We start from the raw sequence: 13934 nt of genomic DNA, 5'->3' as shown, positions 1-13934 counted from the left end.
TTTACCACGAAACACGAAATGTGAAAGGAATCTACTATTTTCCAGCAGCCAATAAGAACACCTGCCACACAACAACAATGTTTCAAAGAAAATATCATTAACGCAAATGGTTTACATAAATAAAACACGATGAAACATAATCAAAAAGAACCAGTACGAACAAAAGTAAACCATAAAATTAATATGTACTACAGTACTCAGTAGAGGCTACCCGCGGCTAAATAGTATCCGGGATAACCAGCTAATATGTTGATAACACATGGGGGAATAATTTAAATTGGATTTATTTTTGGCCCCAGATAACATAAACATTTAAAATATTACATCAGCTTTTTAAAATATTATTACTGGCACAGTTTACCCCCATTCCCCCAATAAATACTGTACTTTATAATATTTGGTATTTGGTTTTTAATCCGAAACACCCGCTATATTAAGTAAAAATATGTATAATATGAATAGCGTTCTCGTAAAATTTGGTATCAAATTATTTAACCAACATTCTTCAATCGTTTTACTATGAGTTGCATTCTGGTTGTTTAGTCAGTATTTATAAGAGCAATGCGATTGTTTACCCTCGCAATCAAGTAAAATCCTGTCCGCGAGCACGGTTTAATCTACTTCTTCTATTCTATTTGTACCACAAATACCTAAACATCTCGGTTTTGCCGAATTACAGCGATTTGCCGCGTGCATTTATACGGAATTAAGTCGTACGCAGAAACAGCAGTAACAGCAGATGATTGCGGTGACGACGCGCACCACCGCGTTGGCTGCGGTGGAATATATCGTTGCGATATTTCGCGATGACGCATTCTCTCCCGCGGTGGCAACGCTTTTTTTGAAAGAAAAAATCCCGCTTTGTTGATAGTGTAATTATCTAAGATTCATGCTGACCATATAAAGACTCCAGAAGACAGGGTAAGCATACGACGCAGACCCTTTAAAAAGACTATTCCCTGTAATCATTTAATAAGCGTAGTACTGGGGTTAGGAAGACCATATGTATCCTCCAAGACGGGGTCAGTGCATGGCAAAGAAATTAAGGAAATTGTGTTGTTAGTACGACAGCAAGATGCCGCACCTAAATCCTTGGGACCCCTTGTTACGACCAGAAGGAGGCAATTTGACGCTCTAAGACAGGGTACTGGCAATGGCTATGAACTGGCACCTACAAATGACTTCCATCTTAGGGTCAGCTTGAATAAATTGACCCCAACCTCTTGGGCCCTTTTGATTGAGTTAAGCAAACACATTAAACTACTTTGGGTTGCTAATACGACCAAAAGGAGGCGATGTGACGCCATAAGACAGGTAACTGGCATAAAATGGACATCTGGGCTATCACCTAGCAGTGCCGCATGACTTCCATCTTAGATTCAGCCTAAACACAATTAACTTAAACGTAAGGGAAACTCATATTTGGTTAAAACAAGCACATTGACCTACTTTGGGTTGCTAATACGACCAGAAGGAGGCGATGTGACTCCCCAAGACTGGGTACAGACATGAAGGGGACATAGAGGGCTATCACCTAGCACCGCCCAATAACTTCCATCTTGGGGTGAGCTTGACCAAAATCGACCCCCAACGTCCAGGGCCCCCTATTTGGGTAAAACAAGCACACTGATCTACTTTGGGTTGCTGGAACGACCAGAAGGAGGCGATGTGACGCCCTAAGACCGGGTACTGGCATGTAGGAGACATCCAGAACTATCATCTAGCACCGCTCAATAACTTCCATCTTGGGGTGAGTTTGACCAAAATCGACCCAAACGTCCAGGGCCTCCTATTTGGGTAAAACAAGCACACTGACCTACTTTGGGTTGCTGGAACGAACAGAAGGAGGCGATGTGACGCCCCAAGACCGGGTACTAACATGAAGAGAACATCGAGGATTATCACCTAGCACCGCTCAATAACTTCCATCTTGGGGTGAGTTTGACCAAAATCGACCCCCAACGTCCAGGACCCCCTATTTGGGTAAAACAAGCACACTGACCTACTTTGGGTTGCTGGAACGACCAGAAGGAGGCGATGTGACGCCCCAAGACCGTGTACTGACATGAAGGGAACATCCAGGACTATCACCAAGCACCGCTCAATAACTTCCATCTTGGGGTTAGCTTGACCAAAATCGACCCCCAACGTCCAGGACCCCCTATTTGGGTAAAACAAACACACTGACCTACTTTGGGTTGCTGGAACGACCAGAAGGAGGCGATGTGACGTCCTAAGACCGGGTACTGGCATGTAGGGGACATCCAGGACTATCACCTAGCACCGCTCAATAACTTCCATCTTGGGGTGAGCTTGACCAAAATCGATCCCCAACGTCCAGGACCCCCTATTTGGGTAAAACAAGCACACTGACCTACTTTGGGTTGCTGGAACGAACAGAAGGAGGCGATGTGACGCCTTAAGACCGGGTACTGACATGAAGGGGACATCTAGGTCTATCACCTAGCATCGCTCAATAACTTCCATCTTGGGGTGAGCTTGACCAAAATCGACCCCCAACGTCCAGGACCACCTATTTGGGTAAAACAAGCACACTGAACTACTGTAGGTTGCTGGAACGACCAGAAGGAGACGATGTGACGCCCCAAGACCGGGTATTGACATGAAGGGGACATCCAGGGCTATCACCTAGCACCGCCCAATAACTTCCATCTTGGGGTGAGCTTGACCAAAATCGACCCCCAACGTCCAGGACCCCCTATTTGGGTAAAACAAGCACACTGACCTACTTTGGGTTGCTGAAACGACCAGAAGGAGGCGATGTGACGCCCTAAGACCGGGTACTGGCATGTAGGGGACATCCAGGACTATCACCTAGCACCGCTCAATAACTTCCATCTTGGGGTGAGTTTGACCAAAATCGACCCACAACGTCCAGGACCCCCTATTTGGGTAAAACAAGCACACATAACTACTTTGGGTTGCTGGAACGACCAGAAGGAGGCGATGTGACGCCCCCAGACCGGGTACTGACATGAAGGGGACATCTAGGGCTATCACCTAGCACCGCTCAATAACTTCCATCTTGGGGTGAGCTTGACCAAAATCGACCCCCAACGTCCAGGACCCCCTATTTGGGTAAAACAAGCACACTGACCTACTTTGGGTTGCTGGAACGACCAGAAGGAGGCGATGAGACGCCCTAAGACCGGGTACTGACATGAAGAGAACATCCAGAACTATCACCTAGCACCGCTCAATAACTTCCATCTTGGGGTAAGTTTGACCAAAATCGACCCCCCAACGTCCAGGATCCCCTATTTGGGTAAAACAAGCACACTGAACTACTGTAGGTTGCTGGAACGACCAGAAGGAGACGATGTGATGCCCCAAGACCGGGTACTGGCATGTAGGGGACATCCAGGACTATCACCTAGCACCGCCCAATAACTTCCATCTTGGGGTGAGCTTGGCAAAAATCGACCCCAACGTCCAGGGCCCCCTATTTTGGTAAAACAAGCACACTGACCTACTTTGGGTTGCTGGAACGACCAGAAGGAGGCGATGTGATGCCCCAAGACCGGGCACTGGCATGTAGGGGACATCCAGGGCTATCACCTAGCACCGCTCAATAACTTCCATCTTGGGGTGAGTTTGACCAAAATCGACCCCCAACGTCCAGGACCCCCTATTTGGGTAAAACAAGCACACTGACCTACTTTGGGTTGCTGGAACGACCAGAAGGAGGCGATGTGACGCCCCAAGACCGTGTACTGACATGAAGGGAACATCCAGGACTATCACCTAGCACCGCTCAATAACTTCCATCTTGGTGTGAGCTTGACCAAAATCGCCCCCAACGTCCAGGACCCCCTAATTAGGTAAAACAAGCACACTGACCTACTTTGGGTTGCTAGAACGACCAGAAGGAGGCGATGTGACGCCCTAAGACCGGGTACTAGCATGTAGGGGACATCCAGGACTATCACCTAGCACCACCCAATAACTTCCATCTTGGGGTGAGTTTGGCAAAAATCGACCCCAACGTCCAGGACCCCCTATTTTGGGTAAATCAAGCATACTGACCTACTTTGGGTTGCTGGAACGACCAGAAGGAGGCGATATGATGCCCCAATGACCGGGTACTGGCATGTAGGAGACATCCAAGGCTATCACCTAGCACCGCTCAATAACTTCCATCTTGGGGTGAGTTTGACCAAAATCGACCCCCAACGTCCAGGACCACCTATTTGGGTAAAACAAGCACACTGAACTACTTTAGGTTGCTGGAACGACCAGAAGGAGGCGATGTGACGCCCCAAGACCGGGTATTGACATGAAGGGGACATCCAGGGCTATCACCTAGCACCGCCCAATAACTTCCATCTTGGGGTGAGCTTGACCAAAATCGACCCCCAACGTCCAGGACCCCCTATTTGGGTAAAACAAGCACACTGACCTACTTTGGGTTGCTGAAACGACCAGAAGGAGGCGATGTGACGCCCTAAGACCGGGTACTGGCATGTAGGGGACATCCAGGACTATCACCTAGCACCGCTCAATAACTTCCATCTTGGGGTGAGTTTGACCAAAATCGACCCACAACGTCCAGGACCCCCTATTTGGGTAAAACAAGCACACATAACTACTTTGGGTTGCTGGAACGACCAGAAGGAGGCGATGTGACGCCCCCAGACCGGGTACTGACATGAAGGGGACATCTAGGGCTATCACCTTGCACCGCTCAATAACTTCCATCTTGGGGTGAGCTTGACCAAAATCGACCCCAAACGTCCAGGACCCCCTATTTGGGTAAAACAAGCACACTGACCTACTTTTGGTTGCTGGAACGACCAGAAGGAGGCGATGAGACGCCCTAAGACCGGGTACTGACATGAAGAGAACATCCAGGACTATCACCAAGCACCGCTCAATAACTTCCATCTTGGGGTGAGTTTGACCAAAATCGACCCCCCAACGTCCAGGATCCCCTATTTGGGTAAAAAAAGCACACTGAACTACTGTAGGTTGCTGGAACGACCAGAAGGAGACGATGTGATGCCCCAAGATCGGGTACTGACATGAAGGGGACATCCAGGGCTATTACCTAGCACCGCTCAATAACTTCCATCTTGGGGTGAGTTTGACCAAAATCGACCCCCAACGTCCAGGACCCCCTATTTGGGTAAAACAAGCACACTGACCTACTTTGGGTTGCTGGAACGACCAGAAGGAGGCGATGTGACGCCCCCAGACCGTGTACTGACATGAAGGGAACATCCAGGACTATCACCTAGCACCGCTCAATAACTTCCATCTTGGTGTGAGCTTGACCAAAATCGACCCCCAACGTCCAGGACCCCCTAATTAGGTAAAACAAGCACACTGACCTACTTTGGGTTGCTAGAACGACCAGAAGGAGGCGATGTGACGCCCCAAGACCGTGTACTGACATGAAGGGAACATCCAGGACTATCACCTAGCACCACCCAATAACTTCCATCTTGGGTTGAGTTTGGCAAAAATCGACCCCAACGTCCAGGACCCACTATTTGGGTAAATCAAGCATACTGACCTACTTTGGGTTGCTGGAACGACCAGAAGGAGCATTCGGAACTCCTCGGCCATTTTTTTTCAAAAACAACCTCGGATGTATTTGGACGGTTTACATACTCGAAAAGTGGTACGTTTAAGTCCGCTGCAAGTAGATCGAGTAGTAATTTTATTTAGCAGTTAAACTTTGTGTCTTAACTCTTGGGATTCTTAATTATGTTTGCAATAATACAATTCAATGGCAATCAATTTCGACTTAGATCAATAAATACAACTCTAAAACACTACATTTAATTTATGATATAATTCAAAATTTTACGAACTACTTCAACTGATGTACCTGCATACATCCGAGGTTGTTTTCGATAAAATGGCCGAGGAGTTCCGAATGCCAGAAGGAGGCGATATGATGCCCCAAGACCGGGTACTGGCATGTAGGGGACATCCAGGGTTATCACCTAGCACCGCTCAATAACTTCCATCTTGGGGTGAGTTTGACCAAAATCGACCCCCAACGTCCAGGACCCCCTATTTGGGTAAAACAAGCACACTGAACTACTGTAGGTTGCTGGAACGACCAGAAGGAGACGATGTGACGCCCCAAGACCGGGTATTGACATGAAGGGGACATCCAGGGCTATCACCTAGCACCGCTCAATAACTTACATCTTGTGGTGAGCTTGACCAAATTGACCTCAACGTCTTGGCAACCTCTATTTACGTACAAAAAGCAAATTAACTTACTTTGGTTGTATGTTACGGCTAAAAGGAGGCAATGTGATGCCCAAATACCGGGTACTGACATGGAAGGGACACCCAGGGTTTTCACCAAAAAACGCATAATAACATCCATATTCAGGTCAGCTTGACCAAAATTGATCAAAAACGGCGTTGGATCCCGTAATTGGGTAACACAAGCTCATTGGACTACTTTGGGTTAGCAGTATGACCAGAATGAGGTGATGTGACGCCTTTAGAACAGGTACTGACATGTAGGGGACGACAGTATTTAGCACCGCCCATTAACTTTAATCTTGGGTCAGGTTTGCAAAACTCCACCAAAAACGTCTGGGGCCGATTATTTGGATAAAACATGTACATTGACATACGTTTGGCTTCTGGTACGACCAGAAGGAGGCGACATGACGCCCTTAGATCCAGTACTGGCATACAGAGGACATCTATGGCTATCGCTTACACCGCCAAATAACTTCCATCCTGGGATCAGCTTCACAAAAATTAACTCCAACGTCTTACGAACCCTTATTTGAGTTAAGCAAGCACTTCAGATTGCTGTTACGACCAGAATGACGCAGGTGACGCTCTAAGACAAGGTGCTTGAATGTAGGGGACATCCAGGATTATCACCTAGCAATGCCCAATAACTTAAATCTTTGATCAGCTTGACCAAAATTGATCCAAAACGTCAGGGGCCCGTTATTTGGGTAATACATGCATATTGACTTACTATCGGTTTCATGTACGACTAGTAGGAGGCGATGTGACGCCCTAAAACCGGGAAAAGGTTTGTAGAGGATATCTATAGCTATCACCTTACACCCAAATAACTTCCATTCTGGGGTCAGCTTGACCAAAATCGACCATAAACGTTTGGGGATCCGCTTTTGGGTAAACAACCACATTTAACTACTTTGGGTAACTGTTACGACCAGAAGGAGGCGATGTGACCCCCCTCCCCCCAAGACCGGGTATTGGCATGTAGGGGGCATTCAGGGATATCACTCGGTACCGCCGAATAACTTCCAACTTATGGTCAGCTTGATTTTGACCCTCAACGTCTGGGGACCCACTATTTGGGTAAACCAAGCACATTGACTTACTTTTAATGGCTGTTACAATTAGAAGGTAGTTATGGGACGCACTAAGACTGGGAACCGGCATATATCAATATAACTTTTGGAAAGCTATTTTTAAAGACACTTTAATAAAGTAAAATAGATATACCTGTTTTATATTTTGATGGTATTATCCACGCATATTAACTTTGCCAATGATTATTAATAAACATTTGTTATTTTGTTTAAATGCAGAAAAGCCTTGCATGTCAACCAAACCTCCTGACCATATTTCATCAATAAAAATAACTCGTCTGATTCGAAATGTTCATTTAATTCGTTTGTGTAAATCATTTGCTAAGGTATCAGCTTACTTGGACTCTAACAAATCTACCTTGTTATAGTCATTTTTCCGGGGGGGGGGGGGGGGGGGTTGTTACCGTTTTGTCACAGACCTACATTATACTTTGCATTAATAACTGGTGTGACAATTCAATTATATGCAATCTTTGCTTATTTTATTTCCCTCAAAATTGGCCCACAGTTCTTATTTCACGGTAAGTTTAATTTTTAAGAAAGCAATGAAAAAATCGCTTTATGGATGTCTTTTCTCTACCTTTTTTCATTAAAAAACGGCAACGGATTATTTTTAGAAAAGACATACTAAGGATTTAATAATTGTGTAAGCTTTTGTTTCTCTTTTATGCAATATGATGCCATTATACATTCTTTTTTTATAAACGTCTTGATGTTTATCCGCCGTGATTGCCACCAATTTTAATAATTCGTCAATAATTGCAATAATCACATGCAAACTATTATTTCCTGCAGCATTCAAATCTATAGTTAATTCTATAAAGTCAAATAATTTATCCCGATTATTGTACAAATTCTTTCTGCATCCACCTTAAGAATATTAGATTCAAGATTGAAGATTCAACTTATTTATTAAGTAACTTGAACACAAATGCTCCTCAATACATGATAAATATAATACATTCAATTAAACATATATAAAACGATAACATGATTGGTTTGAAATCTCAGACATGAGAAAAGAACTTATAATCAATCTTTTAACATGAAACTTTAACATTAGATACTTTTACATTTCACTAACATTTCACTTACACAGTGAGGATGGCCTAACAACTAATTAGTAAATATTTATATAATAATTTTCATGATGAAAGCTAGATTTTTAAAGGTATATTATGGTATGCAAAAAAGCCAAAATGTAAACCTTCAATAAAGATCAACAAACAATATTTACAATGTTATGACGATGTTCAAATGCTTTAGAAATAAATTTGCACAAATTAAGCTGTTCGGAATAATTCGTACCTTGCATAAGATCAATAAATTTGATCATGCTAGGCCTAACGATATATTTTCTTCTCAAATACATTCTATATAAATTATCATATACATCACACACACAAACAAAATGAAACTCATCTTCAATGTCACCATTATTACATATGGTGCAATAACGTTCATGATGATCAATGTTATTTCCATTACGCCCAGTTTCAATACGTAACTGGTGAGACGAGGGTCTCAGTTTAGTAAGAGGAATTCGATACTTTGAAGAAAATGTATCCAGATACAAGCGTTCGAAAGAAGTTTTAAAATGTTTGTAAGTACACAAGACTGGGCTGTTATGTATATAATTATACCAAGATTGTTTAAATTGATCAATAAGGCGTTCTTTTAAAACTAAATAGAACCTGTTCACATCGACACAGCTAGGGTTTATCCACACATTTGAAAAACCAGTTGTGTTAAGCAACAGTTTTAAATTACTAGCCCAATTAGTTTTCCCTTTCGCACAATCTGATAAAAGATTATTATACAATGTACTTACGATAATATTATCGCTATTTAGTGTTTTACACCAAAATTTTATAATTCGTGTATGTCTTGTTATATACAATGGATATCCTCCTAGTTCACCATAAATTGACACTGTCGATGTGGACTGTTTAACATGTTAATAATAACAATAATTTACAAAACTACAGATGAACCCTTTCGATTTCCTTATTTTTTTCCAAATCCCCAAATTTCGCAAACGTAATTAAGAACTGATGAGACAAATGCATCATACAGTTGACATACTGTACTTGGTTTTAAAGGCTTATTTTTAACATTTGAAAGAAGGACATTAAGAGCCTTTAAACCTTAACCTAGCAAGTGTCGATTGATTCAATATAAAACTTCCAGTATAACTAAATACCGTTCCAAAATAATTTGAAATCATCAACAACTTCCAAGTTACAGTCATTGTAAGTCCATTTTTCAATAATTTTAATAGGACCTCGTTTTCTAAACACAACTATTTTACTTTTATCTGGATTTACTTCTAATCCCCAACATTTACAATATGAATTCAACAAATTTAAGCTTTTTTTGCAAATCTTCTGGAGATTGTCCCATTATAACCATATCATCTGCAAATAACATAATATGAAAGATATTTCTTCTAAAGTAATACCTGAATCAATACTATCAAATGAATACAACTCTAGATCTTCTAAAAATAAAGAAAACAATATCGGAGACATGACTTCACCTTGCTTTAAGCCTACAGAACATTTAAAGAAATCAGAAAATGAGCTACACTTAGTAACACGTGCTCTTACCTTGGAGTACATATCGCGCATATTTTTCAACGTTTTTCCACGAACACCTACATTATATAACTTAACCCAAAGACCATTTCTATAAATACTATCAAAGGCTTTCGTAAACTCTATAAATTCACAGGCTAAGCGTTTATTTTCATTCAAACATTTACTTATAGCAGCATTCAGCACAAAAATGCATCAACTGTTGGGCGACCTTTTCTAAAACCGAATTGGGCATCACTTATAATATTATTATTTTTAGCCCAATCTGTAATACGTTTATTAAGTATTCCTGATTTGTTTTTAGAGAAACAACTGACAAGCATAATACCTCTATAATTATTTACATCAAGGGGATCATTTTTCTTAAACAAAGGAACTATAAAACCTTCCAGTGCATTGGTCGGGAAAACCCCCGGTATGAAGAATACCGTTAAAAATGTCTACCAAATAAGACGATAAAACGTCAATAGTTGCAACGAAGTATTCATTAAACAATTTGTCACCGGCGAAAGCTTTATTTTTCTTTAATACTTTTGTCATATTTTCAATTTCCTGCACAGTGGTTGGAGTATCAAGCTCTTCAAAAATACAATCATTATTATCAAAATCATGATTATTACAGAACTTCTCTGCATTTACATTTGATGCAAGTTGGCATATCATCGTTCAAAGTTGAAAAGAAGCAAAAGAATTCATCAGTGCTGTAATCATTATTAGATTTCATTTTACTGAAATGCCTAAAAAATATTTTGGTTAACAGTGCCTTAGCTTTTCAATTGCCTTTATCTTATTAATTTTTCAACGTCATTTCTTCTTTTTAACAAGGCATTTATAAAGCTTTTCATTTTCACAAAATGATTGCCTATTTATTTCATTTTTACAACTATTATATTTATTCAGTGCATTGATATACAGACGTTAAGCATTAAATCATTCTTCATCAAACCAGTCAGCCTTTTTACATACGCCTTGATCAACAATAGGCTTATCGGATACAATGGCTCTGCTACAGAATAATGACATGTGTAAATGTTTTTATACAATCATTAACTGCAATACGACTATCAAATGTAACATCATTTACAATAGAGTTGAAAACGGGCAATTTTGCAATACTATTGCATCGAAAAAAGTCACAAAGTGCATCATTCCATCGAATACTAGATTTGACATATTCGTGAGAATTATATATTGACCAATAGGTATACATGCTAAAATAAATCGGGGCATGATCTGACCACTCGTTAAATACACCAATGGTAAAATTATGTGCCAAATTAAAATCATGGTCACTTAACAGTAAATAGTCGATAACACCTGTTGAACATACGTATGTGAAATCCCCATTATGAAAATCATTACTTAATCTACCATTAGCAATGCGAATTGAACATGATTTACATAAGTTTAATAATTTAATACCATGACCGTTACAAATTTGGTCTTGTGAACGGCGAACAATGGGCCAATCCGGACAATACTCGTCATCATCAATACTGTGCACAAAACGATCACAATCAATGCAATCCCTTTTGTCCCCGTTTCCGACCCTCGCATTCCAATCACCTATTAACATAGTTTTACCAAGCATTTGATAATAACTAATATCATTTTGAACAATATCAAATAAATCTTTATTAATAAAATTATATGCAGGGAAACTCTCGACCCAAATATACACACCGGCAAGATATAAATCAGCAAGTTTAAAATACGTTTTGTCCAATTTTAACCAAACAATGGTATCAAAATGTTTTTTGACAATATTTACACCTTTTGAAATATTATTGCGGATATAAACTACAACCCCGCCACTATTTCTCTTCGCTGGACGATTTTGAAATATTCTAAATAAATTGAAACATTTAAAGCCACTTAATTCAAAATTAGAATTTTTATTTCCCCAAGGTTCAAAAAGAAAAATAATGTCATATTTGCAAATTAGATTAAGTTTTACTTACTTTTAGTGGTTACATTCCAAAGAGTTGTGTTTAATCTTTTAAACATATGTTAGGCTTATTTCGAATAATCATTGTTTGGAATAAATTTGTTTGTTAATAGATCAATCAAATCAGAATAAACTTTTACATTTTAATACAACATTGTCGCTGTTTTAGCAATTAATTCATTATTGTTAACTTGTTTAGAAATGTAATTGATAAACCGAGATATTGTTCACCATTTGTAGTTTTTGTGAGGCCTTTGCTATTTTTTTATTTTCATGCTGTTAAAAGCTATGGTGAAGATTAATCATTTCTTTTAATTATTTCATTTTTTAAATTATCACCTACTTTTAGTGGTTTAAAATTTGCAAATGTAGTAGTTTCTGCTGCATTTGTTTCTATACCAAGCAATATCCTGAGATAAACTTTTTAAATCATTACCAACATGTTTTTAACGTTTTGTTTTGTTTTGTTTTTCTCTCCATTATTCTTTATCGTATTTGGACAATAGTGTAGATAAGAAGGGTAATTTATAATGTTCAATCACATCTTTGTCAATACCATCGTTGTCACCTAGTACTGCTATCAATTCTTCTTCAATATTTTTTTTCAATCAGTTTCTTCTTCTGTTACTACTCCAATTTCTTCTTCTTTTTGTCCTTCATACTCATCTGATATTTGTTAAGATTCTCATTTGTCTTATGTTTCTTCATTTTGTTTATTTTGGTTCATGTCAATATATTCTTTTTATTTTTCATTCTCTTTAAACCATTTTAATATGCGATTGAATTCTTTAACATCACTGGGATAGGCAATAGGTAAACGAGAGGTTGACGATTTATTGCTTTGGGAATATCTTTTATTTGTTCACTTATTAAAATGTTTGCACTAAAACACGACTAAATGATATCAATAAGATAAACTCTGAGAAGTATTTCTCAACAAACCGAAAAATGAAATTACATACTCTGCCCCAGTCCCACGGGTAGCGGCGTAACAAACAATCTTTTCAAAAAGGGGTTATACGAAAATAATTCAAAATACCAATAAACGCCAGAAATTAGTATAAAACATAACAAAACATTTAAACTTCATGTAGCTTCCCTCAATAAATAAAATCGGTTTGTTCCCACTTTCCAAACCGTTTCTTTTTCTCACTTTATTTTTTTCAGCTACTAGTATCGTGTTTCATCCTGTTTAAAAATACTGATTGTATAATATAACTATATGTTTGTCACATGTTTTCAATGCATATCTAAACATACAAAAGTCTAAAAACAATTATGATGAGTCCCAATTAAGTTAACATTTCCGATAATTAACAGCTGGACACCAAGAAAGGGTCACTAACTGTAAGTCATAATTACACATAGTATATAAAGATGGTCAGTCTCCTCAGCATCCGTAACCCACCTAAAATGGCAATCGCTAGTAAATATACGGTTCATAAAGAATAGCAGAAAAACTCTAGTTGTCAATGGCTACATGTACAGCCTGAAAACCAGAAAACAGGAGAGACACTACTGCAACTGTTAAAACAAAATATCCGATGCGAAAGTCAACACTAGCACGTCCAATGGTTTACCGTGAGTAAAGGATCATTAATAGCTGCAAACTGGCGAAATAGACAGAATGCCATAATGTTGATATTGCTTCCCATTTAGTAAAACTAAAGATAATATAAATGAATGGGTTACATTAAAGTGTACGTTGTGTTATGAGTTAATAAATGTTTTATTTTTATATCAGTAAATACATTTATTGTAAATATTATGCGCTATTCATTTTAAATACCTTTAAAATGTGTCATTAAAAAGTAATTATATTTATTATGGCCAAAATGTTTATATTGATATAGTTATATCTACATTGTGCTATGTATTTATGTATTCATAATTTAGTATCATTTTTTCGTATTTTGTGTTCTTATTTAAAATTTAACCCATTTATGTATTTTTTTGTTATTCTTAAGTTTCCGTCATAGTTAAGTACATTCTTGTATTTTTAATTGTATGCACTATTGTGAAATACAAATACCAATCACCTCT

This window comes from Mya arenaria, chromosome 3, assembly GCF_026914265.1.
Source record: "Mya arenaria isolate MELC-2E11 chromosome 3, ASM2691426v1".
Classification (NCBI taxonomy): Eukaryota; Metazoa; Mollusca; class Bivalvia; order Myida; family Myidae; genus Mya; species Mya arenaria.
Note: the sequence above shows the minus strand (reverse complement) of the source record.